Raw genomic sequence first — 21,942 nt, 5'->3', positions numbered from 1 at the left:
TTCAGCTATTTTACAGAGTAACACAAAAGTAGAATAGAATAGAATAATCCTTTAATTGTCCCACAAGGGGAAATTTGGTTGTAACAGCAGCCAAAAAGACAAATATACAAACAAACAGTACACAGGACACAGAACAGAAACATACACAATTTTTCTTACATATTTACATTAAGGACAATGGTTACTATAAACAGAGAGTACTGTACAGTTATTAAATTAAATAAAAATAATTACAGGTAAGAGGCAAACCAGGTTGTAGTGCGAATTGGTTAATTAACTAACTTATTGCAGTTACAGCATTGATGTAAACATCTATGTTTGTTGGGAGCAGTTCTGATTGTACAGTCTGACAGCTGCAGGGAGGAAGGACCTGCGGAAACGCTCCTTCATGCATCTAGGATGCAGCAGTCTGTCACTGAAGGAGCTCTGCAGTTCAGCAACATCTACATGCATGGGGTGGGAGACTCTGTCCATCAGAGATGTTATTTTGGCCAGAGTCCTTCTGTCTCCCACCACCTGCACTGGGTCCAGGGTGCATCCCAGAACAGAGCTGGCCTTCCTGATGAGTTTATCCAACCTCTTCCTCTCAGCTGCCGATAAACTGCTGCTCCAACATACCACACTGTAAAAAATGACAGATGTAATGAGTAAATAATGCATTGCAATACTTTTAAGAACACTGTTCTGTGTAATGCATTACTTTTTTGACTAGGTTCATGTTTCCCCAGTATTGAACTCTATAAGAACGGGCGATGCCTCCAACATGCACAAACATTTGACCCACAGCATGCAATTCATCTGCATGAATGTAATGCCTTTAATATGCTGCTTAGAGATGGTTGTAGATCTCAACGTGGAGCCAGTTACAACCCAATAAGAATCAATAAGAGAATCATATTGATAAGTGATATTGAGAATGCCATCCCTACCTGCTTGTGTGTCACCCTACTTGCTCATAGGGGTTCATATAATTGTTGGGTCTTCTGTTGTCCTTGTATTACTGTAGGGTTTTATCGTACAATATAAAGCACCTTTGTGATTTGGTTCTATAAAAATAAAGTTTAATTAAAAATAATATTTTTTCCGCTGTGCCTTGGCTCAGCCAGTTTCTCTTTTTGGTAATAACCTCTCCATCTCTGGAGAAAAACCCTTTCACGTGGTACTAAGTAGGCAGGGGTTTAAGGGTATCCCACAGAAAGCCTGTAAAGATTTGGATAGATGCACCTCTGCTTAGATTATATAGATTAGGTGTTGTTGTACCCCAGTTGCTTGGCACACACACAAAAAGAGGTGAAAAAGGTGAATCTCCAACATGAGCAGAAGAATTTTGCAGGGATCCAATAGCACATACAGTGGTCCCTCACTGTTTCGCTGATTTTTTCTTTTTTGTTGCATTTTTTATTTATTTTTTTAAGTGCATTGTATTCTGCGTCCTGACTGGCTGTAGAAAATTAGACCATTGTCAATCAATCTCGTGTTGTGTCTCCTGTACAGTACAGAATGCGTTCAGCTGGTCAAATTTACATAAAGCTTCGATCGCTAGCAGTGTGACTCTGACGTGCTGTACTGTATGTTTGTAAGTTTTCTCCCCAACAAACACAACAATGTCGACAAAACATCGTCACCGGCGGGTGCCTTTGGTTTCCTTCTATAACACTGGACTTATTTTTCTACAAGACTTTGAGAGTGTTCAAACAAGAGAGAAAAGTGTGAAAATGTTCATGCCTGCCTGGGAAAAGTGTATAAAGTGTGTAGTGAGGGGTTTTACAGCCTTAAAACATCTATAATAATTGTAAAAAATAAAGTTGGCTACTTCATGGATTTCATCTATCAGTGACTCCTGCGATAAACCAGGGACCACTGTATATGGTCATTAATCACACCAGCACTCAAACCACTTTCTGAAACAGCAAGACTCTAATAATTTTCTTATCAGAGACATTACTCACTCTTAAATAAGCAAGCCTTGATACGTGCTTCATAAAAAACGTACTGGATTTCTCCACAAATGTTCAGTATGTCCCATCATTATTTATTTTCCTGTGTGCAGATCCCGTGGAGAAAACAATGTTGTGGTGAGCTGTTCAGGATTAATTCTAAAGTGTGTGAAGTGTGAAGTGGTTTGGATCTGTCAATGCCCTGTGGAATATCGCTCGCTATCATAATGAACAATAAGCTCATTTTTAACTTTGTTTCTTGAAAGGATATATTTTGCAAACTCTTGAGTCATGAGTTCTGTAGCTGCGTCTTTGGCTCAGTGAATTTGAATATCTTACTTTCACAGCTGTCTGTTGCTTATCTCTGCTCAGATATAGCGTTCTCATTTCTGGTTTTTTAATCAGTATAAAATGGTTTGTAAGGAACTTACAAAGCAGTTTCACCACTGAGCACCATATATGGTTAGTCTTTCTTTTACAGGCATTTATCAGAAATGCATCATCACTACCAGTATGAAGACAATGACTGCAGCGCTATTTGATCAGAATATGTTGTCTTTATATTGCTTGTTTTATGATAGCATCTTCTTGCAATTGGGGCCTTCATTTGTTTCTCTATTTGGCTCCAGGAAGGAAACTATAAAATACTACAAGGTCAAATATCAACCATGGCTTTCACTCTAGCATCCACATCACATAGACTATCTAGTCTTTTTATGCGGTACATGATCCCAGTTGTAGCAGAGTAACAAGCACATTACACATTTTAAGATTACTTTGATGCTTTTTTTCTGATTTTGAAGTTTTCTCAGGTGTATGTTCAGGACAATTACTGGAAGCCACATTTCCTTACCCTTAGCCAATGAAGGCCCAAATACAGCTGCCCTCAGTTCTTATTCCCAACACGTAACATACCAAAAGTTTGTCATGGCCTGAGGCATCTCATAGTAACGTGAAAGGTATCTTTCCGCATCCTTATGAGATGCTCCAGATTCCCATTTGAAAACAACCGAACGCTGCTCGCAGCAGTAACACACACTTGGAGCAGAGGCTCCTAACATTAACTCTATCCATAACTTTAACCTTAACCCTATCAGGTAGTGTTTTTCAAAGCGATTCATGATTAGAACAAAAAACACATTTACATGTATAGATTCATTCCAAACGGCTCTCATGCCTCCAAACGCATACTGATGACTTGTCACATAGCATCGTTACCTGTTGGGATGAGAACGTGTTGTTTCCAAAGCACCATAAATTGGGGTGTCTGTAGCTCAGGTAGGAAACCTACTAATCAGAAAGTTACTGGTTCAATCCCCCTCTGCTCCAGCCTGCATGCCAAATATCCTTGGGCAAGATGCAAACCCCAAGTTGCTCTCCGATGCATCCATCGGGAGGATGAATGCGTATTAATGTTAGATAGAAAGCACTTACAGAGAAAAAAAAGAAGTGATTGGGTGAATGAGGCAAGTTGTAGAGAGTAGAAAGGTTTTATATAAGAACCAGTTCATTTTTATATTTCAGATTTACTTTCAGTTTTCTACTTTTTACATGTAAGATTGATGTACATGTATCACACCTAACTCGGTGACAGCAAATTTGAACAACTGTAATCATTTTTTTCCGGCATCTGAAATATTAGTTTAGTTTGGGGTTGTTGTTTTTTTTGTTTCCTTTTGGCTCCTGATATTAGTCAACTACTATTTGTCAATGTTGAATAATGATAAATGAATTATCTACAGTTGCCTCAAAGCGGTGTATAATGCAATTTCACCAGCTGAGACCGCATCCTTTTTTTAGGTTTGATAGCATTTTTAGTAGATAATGGCAGATGGCTTGAGCATGAATTTAAGCTGCAGTTTGGGGAAGGTCACAGAGGGGACAGCCAGCGACTCCTAAGCTGTGCAGATCCCTGAGTGCTAATGAGAAGTAAACGAATTGGAAAAAGGAGGGAGTGCGGGGCTCAAAAGCAAGAACATACAGCTTGTAGTGCTGAGTGAAAACAAATATGTTCAAATTATACATTTTCACAATTTATTATCAAATGGTCAGAATTTCAAAGTAGTTTTACATGACGCCATGGACCTCCATCTCTCTGGCTCAAAGACAAAGGCCAAGAGCAAGAAAAAAACAAGAGGATGCAATGACAGAAGAAGCTGTGTCAACACACAGCTTCGATGGAAATGATGATGCAGCTTCAATAAGTGGTGCAAAAGTTAACATGAACGGTGCTCTGAGCTGAAACTGCTTTGCAGCTCCCAAAAAAGTTGATTCTGAAAACGTTACATCCAGATGAAGAGAATCAAAGTTTTCGTTACATGGATGATTGAGCAGCGTTTGAGTAAATGAACAATAACTGCTCTTATTTGAATAAAGGAAAAAAATGAGTACAACATAATATCTGAACAGAGATATATCGGACCATGAAAGAACTTTCTGCAGCCATTAACAAACACCAGAATAAACACCCCGAGGCTGCTTTTATTGTTGCTGGCGACTTCAACCACACCAACTTAAAGACAGTCCTCCCCAGATTCCACCAACATGTCTCCTGCCACACCAGAGGAGACAAGACTTTAGACCATGTGTATTCCAACCTGGCTGGAGCCGTTTCTGGTCACCACCCAGAAACGGATCACCATGTACCCCAACCAGAAGCCTTGGATGAACCGGGATGTTCGTCTCCTCCTGAAGGCCCGCAACACCGCCTTTAGGTCAGGAGATGCACACGCCTACAGCACAGCCAGGGCTAATCTAAAGAAGGGCATCAAAAAAGCCAAACACCATTATAAAAAGAAGGTAGAAGAACACTTCTCCAACTCCAACCCCCGACGCATGTGGCAAGGACTCCAGACCATTACAGACTACAGGACCACCAAACCCTCCCCCGCATCCTCTGATGTCTCCTTCCTCAACGAGCTCAACAACTTTTATGCTCGTTTTGAGCAAGGGAACCCCACAACCACAACCAAAGCAGACATGACGCCAGACCACCAACCTCTGACTCTCTCCCCCACCGATGTAGGAGCGGTGCTGAGCAGGATCAATGTCCACAAGGCTGCAGGTCCCAATGGCATCCCCGGGCGTGTTCTCAGAGCGTGTTCTGGGGAGCTTGCAGGAGTGCTCACAGACATATTCAATCTGTCCTTGGCCCACGCTGTGGTACCGGCCTGCTTCAAATCCACCTCCATCGTCCCGATACCCAAAAACTCCAACCCATCTTGCCTCAATGACTACCGCCCAGTAGCACTCACCCCCATCATCACTAAGTGCTTAGAGCAGCTGGTCCTAGCACACTTCAAATCCTGTCTCCCCCCCACCCTGGACCCCCACCAATTCGCATACCGCCAGAACAGGAGCACAGAGGATGCAGTCTCCATCGCACTGCACTCTGTCCTCTCACACCTGGACAACAACAACACCTACGCCAGAATGCTGTTTATAGACTTCAGTTCAGCATTCAATACAATCCACCCCTCACAACTCATCAGGAAACTGACAGACCTGGGCATCAGTTCCCTCATCTGCAAATGGTTACTGGACTTCCTGACCAACCGCCCCCAACATGTCCGGCTGGATAACCACTGCTCATCTACCATCACAATGAACACCGGTGTACCACAAGGCTGTGTGATGAGCCCTTTCCTCTACTCCCTCTTCACCCACGACTGCAGACCTGCTGATGGTTCCAACACCATCATTAAGTTTGCAGATGACACCACGGTGATTGGCCTCATCAGTGACAACGATGAGGCCGCCTACAGGGAGGAAGTGGATCGTCTGGCTGAGTGGTGCGACAGAAACAACCTGCTGCTTAACACCGAGAAGACCAAGGAGCTCATCGTGGACTACAGGAGGAATGCTGACCCACATCCACCCATCCACATTAAGGGGACGGCTGTGGAGCGTGTGAGCAGCTTCAAGTTCCTGGGAGTCCACATCTCCGAGGATCTCACCTGGACGACCAACTGCTCCAAGCTGGTCAAGAAGGCTCATCAGCGCCTCTTCTTCTTGAGGACTCTGAGGAAGAACCACCTGTCCTCAGACATCCTGGTGAACTTCTATCGCTGCACCATCGAGAGCATCCTGACCAACTGTATAACAGTCTGGTACGGGAACTGCTCTGCCTCGGACCGGAAGGCGTTGCAGAGGGTCGTGAAAACTGCCCAGCGCATCGCCGGAGCACCACTTCCTGCCATAAAAGACATCTACAGGAAGCGGTGTCTGAAAAGGGCTGGGAAAATCATCAAAGACCCCAGTCACCCATCACATGGACTCTTCACCCTCCTGCCCTCTGGGAGGCGCTACAGGAGCCTCCGGACTAAGACCACCAGGTACCGGAACAGCTTCTTCCCCACAGCTGTCAGACTCCTGAACTCTGCCTCCTGACATCTGACCCACGTTAACATATGGACTGAACATACACACACCCACAATGGACAACTGTACCCTCAAACACACAATAATAACATGGACTGAACCACCACTCACAACCACTAGCACTTTATATAGCCTCTGTAGAAACTATCTACACCCTCACTTATCTTAACTGCACTACTGTATAGCTCTGTGTAAATAATCATTCTGTACATTCGATAATCTTTAACCCTACAACTGTTTACAACTTGCATAGTTCCCATTTCTGTATAGCTGTATATCTCAGATTTCTGTAAAGTTATTTATTTCATATTCTGTATAGTTTTTCATATTTATATCCTGTTCATATCCTGTACATAGCTTGTACTCACTACAGCCTGTACATACTTATAGTTATAGAATATTCACAACATACTTCATACCGTGTACATTATAACATACCATAATAGACCCATTTCTGTAATATACTTACATATCTATACTATTGCTAATATATATTGTAATATATCTATATCACTAAAGCACTTCTGGATGGATGCAAACTGCATTTCGTTGCCCTGTACCTGTGCATGTGCAATGACAATAAAGTTGAATTCTATTCTATTCTATTCTATATAACATGTGCTAAATTAACATTCACTGAGCCAGCCACTTGTTTGCATGAGATCTGAGACACTGGAAGCAGCAAAACAGCTTGTAACATGTTGTTATGTTTGATTCAGGTGGACTAAAGAGTCTAATATGGGTAAACTATTAATGATATCAATAAATGAAAGACTGCAGTCCACTTTAGCTAACTAAAGATCCAGAGGAGGCAGAGCATTTTTTTTTTTTTTTTTTTTTTTAAATGACATCAGAAACAGCAGTATGCGACATTACGTGATGGCAGAGCTTCAGTTCATCCTTTGTCATTTTTTTTTTTTTTTTAATAAATAGGACAGGGGGAGTGAATGAGAGAAAGAGGGGGAGAGAAAGAAAGAAAACCAAAGGGGAGAAGAGACGGTGAGAAGGGGGGGGAAGAGAGAGAAAAAAAAAAGAACTCCTGGGTCACCTGTATGGAGAAAAAAAAAAAACAAACAAACAAAAAAAACAAACAGAGGAGACAGCAAACAACAAAGAGCAACATAATAATAGAGAAAACAAAGCACCATCACAATAAACTAGCTAGTCATAGATATCAATATTTACTAAATAATAAACGATATTGTGCAGCACGCAAGATAGACAGTGCACAGTGTGCTTTGAGGCAGCAGCCAAGAAAGCTTTAGTCCGCGTCTGTGAATACCCATGTGTACACCTGTGTGCATACCTGTGTGGATCAGCATGCTTGCATTCCAAAGGTTTCTCCATGTAATGATCTGCTAGGGAGTGTGGGGGGGCCACAGCCCCGTCCTCCAGGGTGTGAAGCGGGTATGGAGGAGATCAAAACTCCAGACATCCAGAGGCCCCCAGAACACAAGAGACCATGGAAGACCAACAGAGGGGCAGCCGCGCCACTGTTCCAGTAAGAGCTGAGGAGAGTCCCAGATGAGGGCTCGCCCAGCAGCCGCGGAGCAGAAGTCAGGGGGAGTTGCAGTGACGCGCCCGTGAGCTCCGCCGGCCCCCAGCTGTGCCTGAGTGACCGAGCCCCAGGCCGAGAGGCCGGGGGCACCCCACCTCCAAAGGGGCCCGAGCGAGCCCCAGGTCCCAGGCCCCGACAAGCAGCCGCCAAGGAGTGAGCCGGTGTGTACCCGGACGCCCACCCCCAGACACAAAGAACCACCAACACACCGACACCTGAGGGAGTCCGCCACCGGCAGGGGAAGTGGTGGTGGGTGGAGATAGGCCTCCAAACCTTGGAGGGCCTGAGGTGTCCCCAGAGAGGTGGCGTCTGATACCCAACCTGACATATAGACACAGACATACAGGCACACACAGACACAAACATCCATTCCCACCCTCATGCTCTCATATGCACTCACTCCACACTCAACCAACGTGGAGACAGACATAAAGAGACGCTGTACACACAATCACACTCCCCAAGCGTACTCTACAAACCGGGTCTAGGTACCCTTGCCCCTGGAGGGGGGAATTGCACCCAGACCCAGGTGGTGTTACCCTTTTCCCTGCGGTGGGGAGAGGCAGACCACCCCGACTCCGCAGCAGCAGGGAGGCCCCACACCCCAGACCGCAGTCGGATGGCCAACTCCTCCTACTAGCCCTCCCGCTCCAGCAGGCCGCAGAGAATGGGGGTGGGAGAAGACTCCAAACCTCCCTCCACCCGCTCATTGTAGTGTTGATGCATATGTGTTCTAAGGTGCAATTAAAACCCAGGAGGGCATGGAGCTACCTGCCAAGGAGCAGCAGGTAAGCGCATAGTCCCTCCTGCTAGCCCTCAATGACTAAGTGTATTTAAAATTGAGAGGTGGGCAACGACGTCAGGGGTGAGGTATACACCCTGATGGTAATTTGGACTCCGTGATTGTGCCCACCCCCAAGATCCTATATGTATGTGTAATGAGAGTGTGAGTAATGTGAATGTCTAAGTTGTGGGATAAAATTGAGGCAGAGGCAGCCAGAAGGGGACGGGGGGGGGGGGGGGGGGGGGGGGGTAGCCTCCTCTGCACCCTGGTGACATACCCCCACTCCAAGGCCCTGCATGTGTGGGTGGTTGTGGAGGAGCGGGAAGAGGGAGGCAGCTGGAGATGGGGAGGGAAGGAAGGGAGGGGCAGGTAACCCCTCCCTGGGGCCAGCTCCCCCGCTGACCCCAGTAGGCACTCCCACCCTTCGCAACCCGCCAGGGAAGGGGGGCCCAGGCCCATCAGACCGGGGCCCAGTGCAGTAGCGCCCTCCGGCTCCACAGAGCCCTGGACAGTCCACCCAACCCCACCACAGAGAAAACTGCACCCACCCCACCATCCACACATCTTCCAGACTACATAAGACGGTAAACGCCCAGGCTGAGATCTTCCTCCACCTCTCCTGTATCTCCCCCTCCTGCAGAGAGTTCCTGAAGAGAAGAAAGCTCCTGCAAGATGTGACCATCCCCCCCACCAGTTGAAGAGCCCCCCAGGCGGCTCGACGCACCGGCGGCACCCTGCTCCAGGGCCGGGCCCCCATGCACCCACCCGCCCACAACCCCGGCAACACACCAACCAGGACCCAAGCCCCCGAGGCCCGGTCCGGGCCCCAGCCCAGAGACGGAGCGCCCCCAGAACCTCACGCCCATCCCGGACCCACCCAGGGGCAGCCAGGTTGCCAGGTCAGTAACCCACGTCCGTCAGCACAGACCCTCCCCTAGCCCCGCTGCACGCAGCCGCGAGGAAACAGTCACCTGAGAGCCAACAAAGCCCCTAACCGGACATGACCGCTACCCCGGGTTGAGCCCCCCAAGGAAGATGCCTCCGGGGAACCCCCCGACGCCCTAAGCCTGTCCCTACCCCCTCACCAATCACAACAGTGAAGGCGGGACCAAACTATGACCCCCCACCCCCACTAGGTGATGGAGCTGATAAAAGGGGCCCAGAGCAATTGATCTAATGTGGTGGCAGAGGCTGTGTCAAGACTAATGTAATCTAATAGATAATTTCTATATTGGTTAGAATTAAGATTATTTTTATTTTTCCAGTTCATGAGGACTGTTTTCTTGGCTATGCATAGGGCAGTGAAGATCATATGGGCTATATTCTTTTCTGAAGTGACATTATCTAAGCTGCCCAGTAGACACACTAAGGGGGAAGTTGGAATGTTACATTTCAGACACTTTGATAAGTCTTCACATATCTCGCGCCAAAACTTTTGCACTGGTGGACAGAACCAAAGAGCGTGGATGTAATTGTCTGGTGTATTGCCTTGACAGTGTGAGCAGTTGTTGGAAGATGTAAAGCCCATCTTGAACATCCGATGACCTGTATAGTGCACTCTATGAAGTATTTTGTATTGTATTAATTGCAGACTGGGATTTTAATTAATTTAAAAGTTTTTAAGCAAATCTGAGACCAGAAGTTTTGGTCTAGGTTGACTGATAAATCTGCTTCCCACTTTGCAGTAGGAAGGGATATTGATTCATCTAATTTAGAAAGTGTTCTGTATATTTTAGATAATAATTTGGGGGATTTAAGAGTAAGAAAATGTGCCGCACTTAGTGGTGTTTGTAATTCAACTTGACTGAGGTTAAATTTCTTTTTTACTATGGATTTAATTTGTTGATATTCTAAAAACCTTGTCTTGTTGATCCCATATTGTTCAACTAGTCTGTCAAATGGAATAAATTCTGTTCCCTCTAATATATGTTCTAAGTATTTAATTCCTTTACAACTCCATTCTGGGAAATTAATCATATTATTGTTTTGTAATATGTCAGGGTTATTCCAGATAGGTGTACGTTTGCATGGGATTAATGAAGACTCCGTTATTTTTAGAAACTCCCACCATGCTGTTAGAGAAAAGCTGATGTTGATACTTTTAAAGCATTCATGTCTTTTGATGTTTGAGCTAATAAATGGTAGGTCTGAAATCTCTAGATCCTTGCATAGTGCCTGTTCAACATCTAGCCAGGGCTCAACTAAGAAGGTATGTTTTAACCATTCTGAGATGAACTGAAGCCTGTTGGCTAAGAAGTATTGGTGAAAATTAGGCAGATCTAATCCTCCTCTATCCTTGGTTCTTTGTAGCGTTTTTAAGCTGATACGCGGGGGTTTATCTTTCCAAAGGAATTTGGAAATATATGAATCCAGAGATCTGAACCAATCTTGTGATGGTTTGTTAGGGATCATCAAAAATAAGTAATTTATTTTTGGCAAGATCATCATTTTTATAGTGGCGACCCTTCCCATGAGTGATATGGGTAAAGATTTCCATCTAGTCAGATTGCCTTCTACTTTCTTTAGAAGTGGGATGTGGTTTAGTTTAGTTAAGTCTGAAAGCTTAGGAGAGACATTAATACCTAAATATTTAATATTTCCGGATTGCAGTGGGGCAGAGGAAGAATTATGGAAGGAGCAGTTAATGGGGAGAACTGTAGATTTTGGCCAGTTAATTGAATAATCTGAAACTCTTGAAAACCAGTTTATTAAAGTAATTACCTCAGAGAGGTTGGTTTGTGTGTTTTGCAGAAAAAGCAACACATCATCCGCATAGAGACTGATTTTATGTTCTATGTTCTTACATTTTATGCCCTTAATTGTTGTAGCCTGTCTAAATGCTGCTGCTAGAGGTTCGATAAAAATTGCAAAAAGTGAAGGGGAGAGTGGGCATCCCTGTCTGGTGCCCCTCAGGAGACAGAAGCTGGAGGATGTCTGGTCATTTGTTCTGATACGAGCCGTTGGGGAATTGTATAATATTCTTATCCAGTTTATGAAAGAGTTTCCAAAACCAAATTTGTGTAAAGTTGCGAATAAAAATTTCCAATTAACTCTGTCAAATGCTTTTTCTGCATCTAGAGATAATATTATGGTTTCGATGTTTTTATCGTATGAGTAGTCTATTAAATTAAGTAATCTACGAGTGTTTGTTGAGGAGTGCCGACCTTTTATGAAACCAGTTTGGTCAGGATGAATTAAGAGGGGGGTCATTTTCTCTAATCTCTTTGAGAGAGCTTTGCAGATTATTTTAAGGTCTACATTTAAAAGAGAAATTGGACGATAGCTTGAGGGAAATAAAGGGTCTTTGCCTGGTTTTAGCAGGAGACTAATGTTGGCAGAATTCATATTTGGTGGTAGTCTGCCCTTTTCCTCGATTTCCTGCAACATGCTGTGGAATACTGGTGCCAAAATTGTCCAGAATTCTTTGTAGAATTCTGCAGGGAAGCCGTCTGGACCTGGAGCCTTATTATTGGGCATACTTATCAGGGCTTCCTGGAGTTCACTTGGCGTCAGTGGCGAATCCAGTTCCATTGCTTGACTGTCTAGTAATTTTGGAAGAGTTACGTTGTCAAGAAACAGATCAATTTCATTTTTAGATGGGTTTATTTGTGGTGAGTATAAAGTTTCATAGAAATCCCTAAAAATGTTGTTTATTCTTCCAGGATCATATATTGTGTTCCCCGATAAATCTTTAGCAGCACATATAGTTATTTTTTCTTTATTTATTTTTAGCTGGTTAGCTAGAAATCGACCTGATTTGTTACTGTGTTCAAAATTCTGCAAGCGAAGTCTTTGTATAAGGAATTGTGTTTTTTTATTAATAGTTTCATTTAATTCTAGTTTTGTTTTGCATATTTTGTTCAATGTTTCCTGATCTTGGTGGGACGCGTAGGCTTCTTCTAGTGATTTGATGTTTTTTTCTAATTCCTGAATATTTTTGTTTTCTTCTTTCTTTTTGTGTGATGAGAAAGAAATTATTTTACCTCTCATCACAGCTTTCCCTGCTTCCCATAGAACAGAAGCAGATATTCCGGGAGTGTCATTAAAGTCTAAATATGAAGTCCATTCCTTTTTAAAGTATTTAATAAAGTCTTCATCTTTAAGTAGTGATATATTAAATCTCCAGTTTTTACTTGGCGTAGTATTATTCTTGTGCATTAGTGTTAAAGATACAGGAGCATGATCGCTGACAGCTATAGGATGAATCTCAGTGTCTGAAATGTCACACAGCAGTGAGCTGCTGACCAAAAAATAATCCAGACGAGAGTAAGAGTGATGAACATGCGAGAAAAAAGTATATTCCTTACTGGTGGGGTGAAGAGAGCGCCATGCATCGCAAAGACCAAAGTCGTTCATATACTGTTTGATTATATTTGTGGACTGCCAATTACGCTGAGTTCCTGTTGTGTTGAGCCTATCCATTTCTTCATTTAGTCCAAGGTTGAGGTCACCGCCAAGAATGAGTGTGCAATCAAGGTGTTCAGAGAGTGCACTAAAAAATCCGTGGAAGAATGAGGGTTCATCAACATTTGGACCATATATACTAACAATACATAGTTTTTTGTTCAATATTGATAGTTTAATAATTAGAAATCTACCCTCTGGATCTATAACTGTATCGAGTACTGTAAAATTAACATTTTTATGTATTAAAATTGCTACTCCCCGTTGTCTAGAATTATAACCGGCTGCAAACACGTTAGGAAACTCAGGTGTTTTAAGTTCATTTAAACCTGTGACAGGTTTGTGAGTTTCTTGTAATAAAACAACATCTGCCTGTAGTTTTTTAAGCTGGTTAAATATTTTTAACCTCTTTCCTCTGGTGCCAGCTCCATTTACATTCCATGTGACAAACCTCAGCATGCCCTTAATTGTGCGTGTATGTCTAATGATGTATGCTGGGTGTTTCGTTTAGACAGGTGGAGAGAATATGGAAACATCCCTTGTTTGTAAATAGAAAGAGAAAAAGAAGTGTGGTGAGAGACTCCATAAGTCTGACTATGTGTGTGAATATTCACTAATATGAACAAGCGTGGCTTGCTTATGTGTCCTGCAAGTCTGTGCGTGCTGTGAGGCTGTTGTGAATGTGCTGCCGTTGAGCTGATGTGTTTGCGTGATCGTGTTGTGAAAATATGGAGAAATAGAGGGTGTTGTTTGTAGGTGAGTGGGGAAGTAGGTGACCACAGCAGTGAAAGACAAGAGAAAGAAAGAAACCACATGAACTGTGAGCGACAACAAAAAAAAAGAAACGAAACGGAAACATTCCAATTAAAGCAATGACGGAGGGTGACGGTGTTATATCTGCTATATACGGGTAAACTATTAATGATATCAATAAATGAAAGACTGCAGTCCACTTTAGCTAACTAAATAAGATCCAGAGGAGGCAGAGCATTAACAAGAACACTGTCAGTGTCTGTGTGTCATGGTTCTGGGTCTTTGTCCCAGAGTTTTGTGTTGGTGGACTTTTGAATGTTGCTTCATCATTATTGTTGTGTTCTTATACTGACTGAAGTTTCCTAGTTTACTTTTCCTGCATTCGTGAATTTTCTGATTATTGTTTTTTCTGTGTCTCCTGTGGATGTCAGTCTTGTTGTCACGTAATGTCTGTCATAGAGTTCGTCTCTGTGTTCTGTCCTCGGCGTCCCCTTAGTGTCCCCAGCCCGTCTTGTGTCTCCCTCTCTTTGTGTCTTAGTGCTGTCTCTGGGTTTGGTCTCCTTTACCTGTTTCCAGTGTCCCTCTCTTTGTGTGTTGTCCTTGTCTCCTCAGTCCGTCGTGTGTTCCCATGTTTGTTTATTTCCATCCTAGTGTCAAGCTCATGTGTCCTTATCTCAGTCTCTGTGTTCGTGCTACTTCTTGTCTTATTTTGATAATCCTAGTCTGTGTTCCCATGTTTGTCCACTCCCGGATCACCCCTCAGTGTATATACTGTCTCTGTTTTCCTCTGTCCTTTGTCAGAGTGTCTGTTCACCTACCCCCTGTGTCTCCATATTCCCAGTGTTCAAGGTTTCCAAGTGTTTTCCCAGTTTAGGTTTTCATGGTTGGTTCTGTTTGCTACTCAGCCAGAATAAACAGCTCGCTCTTTTTAAAAGTAGGCTCCAGAATGGATGATGGCATGTTCGCATGTCTTTATGCAACACTGAGTGTGCTGAACTAAAGGTAGGCCTAGTTTCATTTTCATGGTCATTATTATCAAGACAATGATTACGCCTTATTCTGATTATTTCTCCCTTTTGGAGGTGTAACGTTTACATGAGGGGTGTAGGAACATTTCCCCCTAAATATTTTTAGATACATTTTTGTTGAAGTCACAGTTTTTGTCGTATTGATGATGCAGCTAGAATAAGTGCTTTTAAATAAAAGAATAACCATTCAAAGTGCTCAGTGGTGAAACTGTAACTCTTTCAGAGTTTGACAGCTGGACAAGTGATGCCGTATTTAAAGAAACATGAGATGAGTGCAGCATATTATCTGAACAGAGATCATTAGATGAGCAAGAATAAACACTGAAAGAGAAACACTTCACTGTTGATTATCATATGAAGTCTAATGAAAGCTGTTAATCTGTTAATATCTTGTTAATCTGCAAATACAGAACATGCGACTTTAAAGCATCCAGCAAAGTGATAACTGTCCTCTGCCCACTAAGTAGTGACTCTACAAAAGATTATTTTCAATATCATCTTTATATTATATTTAGTTATTCTCCAGCGCAACAATGTAAGGAGCTCTGTGATTGGTTAGGAAAGGACAGACTGGCCACCTGGATTTTTCTTCACTGCACATTGATCCATAGCTTTGCTCTGTAAAGGCTAACAAAGTGCTTTTGCTTTACAAAGACATTCAGCGTCGGTATTCACTCTTTTAAAATGCCACTGAACACTGGAGTGAAATGGAGCCCTGATCCTCAGAGTTTTATTGTTGCTAACATTTCTTATAGATAGCACAGATAGTGCCCCACTGCAGTAATCACTCATGTCTAGATATTCCTGTTAAAAAGGAGTTTTTCCTCCCCACTGTAACATGGCAAACATAGCAAACGGATAAACCAGCTGAAGCTTCAGACAGCCGTCAGACAGTGAAACACTGCCATCTGCTGGACTCCAATAACAAAGACGCTGCTTTGACGGGTGAGGGAGTTTCAACAAGTCTGCAACGACTCAAGCATCAAACTACAGAACTATTGTAGCGGACATGGTGCTCTAATGACTGCTTCATTAACGCAGGTCAGAAAGGATCAAACATATCAATAAATTATAAAACACAAAACGTCTCTTATTGCCCAGGGCTCAGGAAGTGAGTGTGTTCCTTATAGCCTATTAAACCTTAGCAGGTTATTTTGATGTGTTACAGATGAAACAGCTATCCAGTAACATTCAGCTACAAAAATGCTTTTTTATAATTACTTTTTTACAGCTTCGTATTGTAAGATGGTGACAGATGTACCCTTAGGCCCCCTCCTTGATTCAGAGAGGGTCTTTCCCTTTTCACGTAAATGGCCTCCTTGACTCCGCCCTCAAACCAGCGTTCATTGCAGTTATTGTTGACAATCACATTGTATCGTGTAACCATCCAGCTCACATATTCAATGTAAATGATTTGTTGAACTCAAGACATGATGAATGTTCCTGCATTAAAACACATCCAGCCTAGTGTTCTCACTCTCCCTAAATGGATCTGTTACATTAGTGATATGTGGGAGTTGTGTTTCAGTCTTTTCCACATGAGGACATTTACATTTAGTTTTTGCTTTACTGATGAGTGGCTGGTTAACCTGCAGTGGTTGAAGTATGTGTCGGTCGTCTGGAAGAGTAGGTGTAGAAGACGTCTTTAATGAATGTAATGCTCTGAAGGTGTCAGTGATTACTGTGAATTCATTATAAAAGTGGATTTCAGTGAATAAAGACAGGCCCTCATGGTGAAGCTCAGGAGTCCATAAAGTGTAACAGGAGAGCTGTGTCATACTTTCAGAGATTTTACATGAGCCAGTCTTTCAAAAATTACATAAATAAATAATTCATTCATTCATCCACAGGAAACACAATGCTCATATCTGAAAGTAAACTCTGATATATATCCCCGACTAGAGTTAGTACTAAATAAAGGCTAAATAAATGACTAAATATATAAAGACACTCTCCAGAAGAAGAAGTTAAAGGGATTTTATTTATTGTACAAGCAATATCTTCATAAGAATTACAAATTCTGCAGACATATTACCTTCTTACTGAACCTGAATAACTCACACACAGACGTGTCTGCTGCTTATCTTTGTTCAAACATGATGTTTTATCTTCTCTTCAAAACACATTACTCATCTTTCTGGCATCGTGTTACATGAAAACACCTGCATTCTACCTGTGTCATTGTACCACAAAGACAATGATTGCAACACTGTGCTTGCAAAATAGAAGAAATAAGACGACCAGCAAATACATCAAAGATGGTAAAAGTGATTCCATCTTTGTGTCTCCTCCCATTGTTTCCCCAGTCTGTCTAGTTCCCATATTCCCAGGACACCGCTGGACAACAAGTGGGTATTCCAAGACTGAGAGACAGCCAGAGTTGGCAAAAGATCAGACATTCTTAAGTAGAAGTAAAAATACTATTGTTCCAGTGAAAGTTAAAGTACTGATTCAACTTCATTACTCAGCTAAAGCAAAAAAGTACAGGCTCGAAGCGCTTACAGAGAAAAGCATACAACAGAATGCTGATGGCGGCAGTAACACACACTTGGAGGAGAGGCTCCAGCCGTCCATTCCAGCCCTATCCCTAACATTAACTCTAACCATAACTTTAACCCTATCAGGTCTTGTTTTACAAAGCGATTCATGATCAGAATAAAAAACACATTTACACATACCGATGATTTGTCACATAGCATCGTTACCTGTTGGGATGAGAACGTGTTGTTTCCAGAACACCACAAATTGGGGTGTCTGTAGCTCAGGTAGAGCAGGAAACCTACTAATCAGAAAGTTGCTGGTTCAATGCCCGCCTGCTCCAGCCTGCATGCCAAATATCCTTGGGCAAGATGCTAACCCCAAGTTGCTCTCCGATGCATCCATCGGGAGGATGAATGCGTATTAATGTTAGATAGAAAGCACTTACAGAGAAAAAGCATAGAAAAAAGTGAGTGCATGAATGAGGCAAGTTGTAGAGAGTAGAAAGGTTTTATACAAGAACCAGTTCATTTACCGTTATGTTTTAGTTTTATTTTCAGTTCTGTACTTTTTACATGTAATATTGATTCATTAGATTGACTACATGTATTAGACCTAACTTGCTGACAGCAAATTTAAACGACCGTAATAATTTATTTTCAGCGTCTGAAATATTTATTTAGTTTGTTTTTTGTTTTCTTTTTGGCTCCTGATATTAGTCAACTACTATTTGTCAATGTTGAACTAATAATGAATCTAAGAACAGCTATTTGTCACGGTTGTCCAGCGTCAACCGTGGGGATGTGAGGAAGGAGGAGCCAGGCACGGAGCTCTGAATGCAAGCAGTGCGTTTATTTACAGTGAATGGAAAATAACAATAAATCCGCAGTGCGTTCCCGACTCCCGTGAAATGTCCTCTTCCCAGTGCTAGTGTTCCTTGTCTCCGCTCCTCAGTGTCTGAGCACCCCGTGCTCGCTGCCCTCTCGTCTCCACGCTTCTCCTGGGGAGATAACAAACAGGCAGCGGTAAGACACATACAATGCGGCAGACTATCCGTACTGACTGGCCGAGAGACTAACGTGAAGTCACGCAATGATCCAGCGTCAGAGAGAGCGCCACCGCATTCTTAAGTAGCTCCTCTGACAAGGCTTGATCAGCTGTGTGATGGTCTTCAGGTGTGGCCAACCACCTGGCAGGGCCACACCCACCAGGCCTGAAGGTGCCTGTAAACAGGTGCTCTCAGAAACGCCGGCATCCACACACACACACACACACACACACACACACACACACACACACACACACACCTGCAAGCAGGGAGAAGGAGGGACAGCACACCAAAAACACACATGTCCATAACTGCTGGGTCGTTTAGACTCCTGAGCTGTGCACGAGGGGTCGAACACCCACTGGAAGGCCGGGCACTCGTTTTCAACCGTAATATACCTGATGTGCTCAGGTAACCTGTAGCGCCATGAAACCTCTGTCACACCAGGGCGCATAAAAAATGATGCTTTAAGAGACTGATGGGATCGGGCAGCAGGGAAAACATCCACAAAATGCTACTTTCAGTTTTTAAGTAGAGTCATTACATGCTTGTTAAAAGCAAACTCTCATATAGTTTTTAATGTGCTTCTTTCATTACAATGACTAGATAAAGAATGTGGCACTGTCTCTATTTAACACTGGCTACCCCAAAATGTTTCCAAACCTTCAACCGTAACTTTCACTGAGAGATTTTTAGATACGGTTATTGAAGCTGTGGGGTTAATTTTTTAAGTAACACGAGACGAGAGGCAGCAGCATACACACAGAGCATCAGTGATAGAAAGCTAGGCTAACATAGGGTAGCTACCTGTTCAAGGAGAAACATGTATAGGCCCATCTCAAGTGCCAGTGAACATCTAAATGATTCAGGGAAGACTTTGGAGAAAGTGCTGTGGGGAGATGAAACGAAATTATGTGGCTTTAACTGACCTTTTGAAATAGGAGTGTGATGCAAAAAATAGCATCCCCGCAGTCAAGCAGAGAGATGGAAACATTATGATGTGGGCTACAGGACGACTTAGTCGGGGTTCCAAACAGTCAGGAAATGTGACATCGTCAGACTGCAGGCCACGGATTGGCTTGTCAGTCGCGGCACTCAATGAGTCATGAGACGGTGTCTTTCACTAAAATCAAAACTGCAGTTTTTTTAAAACCCTGCAACAAGGCAAATAGCTGCACAACACCGTGGTTTCCAAGTGTGACAAAAAGCCACAGATACATCATCGCTGCGACGTCTTCCTTTGTTGTGGCATTCGTGTTGCTCATAAATGACAACATGGACATCGGGCCGCTTTGCTGTAATGACCCCACGCACATTAGGTGGTACTTGATTGTAATGGAAAATGAGTCACAGCAAGCTGATCTGAGTATGTACTAGTGGAGAAGTGCTATAAGATCACGGAGTGGTCTAGTCAGTCTCCAGACATCAGTACTGTAGAAAATCTGTGGAGGGAGCTGAAGTTTCAACTTTCCAAGTGGCAGTCAAGAAACTTACAGGATTTAGAGAGTTTCTGTAAGGAGCAGAGGGTTAATGTTTGTGTGTCCTCACTGTAAAGACTGCAGGTTACTGGAGCGTGTCGTGTCATGTTTCCTGTTGCTCTGAGGTGCATCCAACAAATACACAAATCATTTACCACTAATAATAACACCTCCCCCACTTAAGTGTGTTCAACAGGAAGCTAAAGACTGGTGCTGTTAAAGTGTTCAAAAAACAGCAGGAGCTCGGTGTGAGGCCACAGTGGGCCAAAAAACACAAGATGACCTCCAGCAAGGACAAAATGTATCTGGACGTCTCTGTGAGCATCTGTCTCACTGTGTAAGTGTAGCACAGTGTCTGTGTGTGCATGGCTGGGCAAGAGAGACAGCACAACTGAAAGCCAGCACTCAGACGAGGACCCGGTGCATCGTCTGTCTCATCTCAGCCAGTTTACTTACAAACTCTTTAAGTTTGAATTTTAAAGCCGACAATGTGCACAGGGCAGTGATATTTCAAATGAAGGTAAACTATTCCAATCTCTGCAGCCCCAATTGTGTATCACACACACACTAAGTTCTCCTCCTGCCTTCAGCCCAACCGTTGAGCGCGATGACAAATAGAGCCGCAGAATTTTGCTGCTGTGTAATTAAATTGAGACGTGGGGTCAAAATTCCCACCTAGATTGAGTGAGATGAAATAGAAATCGGCTCTCCTCTAACTGACTTTATAGAAATAATTACATCAGCTGCATTTATAACTGTTATTAAATAACAGCAGCACACGAGAACTAAAGTGTAATCCCAGCACATTTCGCTTCGCTTGCACTGATTCTTTAGAGATGACGACCGTGGTGGGTAATTAAGGGCAAACAATATACAAGTGGCGTGAAAAATGGAGGCTGCATTACCTTTCCAAAGCTTTCTTTCCCGATGGCCCGCAGTATCTGGAAGTGGTCAAAGTTTACTGTGGAGAAAATGAGAAGCAGTTAGTGAGAACGTGTCAGTTTGAGCTGAGCTATAAAACAGGGAACATGACATGTACAGCACTGTGCAAAAGTCTTGAGCCATCCCTCATTTGCTTCCAGGGATCCGGACTTCCCTGTAATCTTTAAAGTGGTATTAAGGAATAGCTCTCCAGGCTTTTTAAAGTGTTTCTGATTTTTAATCCAGGGATTGTATTTGACCACTTTTTGTCTGTTAAGACCCTTCACACTAATCTCTGAAACATTCAAACATAAACAGACACCTAAGTCACGGAAAGGACCACAAAACTTAACAAAGAACCAATTTTAAATTGTATCTGTACACATTTACTTGCAGCCTATTGCAAAAAAACAAAAGCCCACATCATTTGTTCTCACTTCTTTAGTTGAAGAATGCAGTTAATAACACCGTTAACACAGACTGACCTGGCAAAACACGAAAAAATAAGGGGGTGGTTCAAGACTTTTGATCAGTACTGTATGACAAATGCAAATGTGCACTTCACAATGTATCGCTGCACTTCGGCAGTACTGTGCAGATTAAATGTTTTTTCCTTCCCGATGCATGTGAAAGGTTAAGACTTACATCTCCAAATGTACTGGAACTGATTTGAACCAGAGGACTCAGCCACACTGTTACTATGTACTGCATAAACACGTTTACCGATGAAGGTAAAGCAGACGCTGTCCTGACTGTGTGGCTAAATTTTGTGCTGAAAGCATCAAATCAATTGAATATGATTAACTTGCTATGAGAGGTTTTTACTCCAAGTGTGACTTTTTCTGGCTTCATACACCTTTCAGGGTCAAATTCAAGCACTTTGTAAGCACGTTTAATGTCCATTTTCAACATTTTCCAGCACATTACCATAAAAAGGATGCATATTTCACTTCGCATCACCTGAGTAAGACCACGTGAAAGGCCAAATGAATAAGTCTTCTCATCAGATATTGATGCTTCTTTCTTATGTGACACAAAAAACAGGAGGAGACAGATCTTTGCTTGTGTTGTTTTTTAAGTTCATTCATTCAAAACTAACTGTAAGACGCTTAACTACATTGCAGTCTGTGTTATTGTTGTAGACCTAATTATCACCTTTAAAGTGTTTGTGCT

This window comes from Aulonocara stuartgranti, assembly GCF_965226115.1.
Source record: "Aulonocara stuartgranti genome assembly, chromosome: 23".
Lineage (NCBI taxonomy): Eukaryota > Metazoa > Chordata > Actinopteri > Cichliformes > Cichlidae > Aulonocara > Aulonocara stuartgranti.
Note: the sequence above shows the minus strand (reverse complement) of the source record.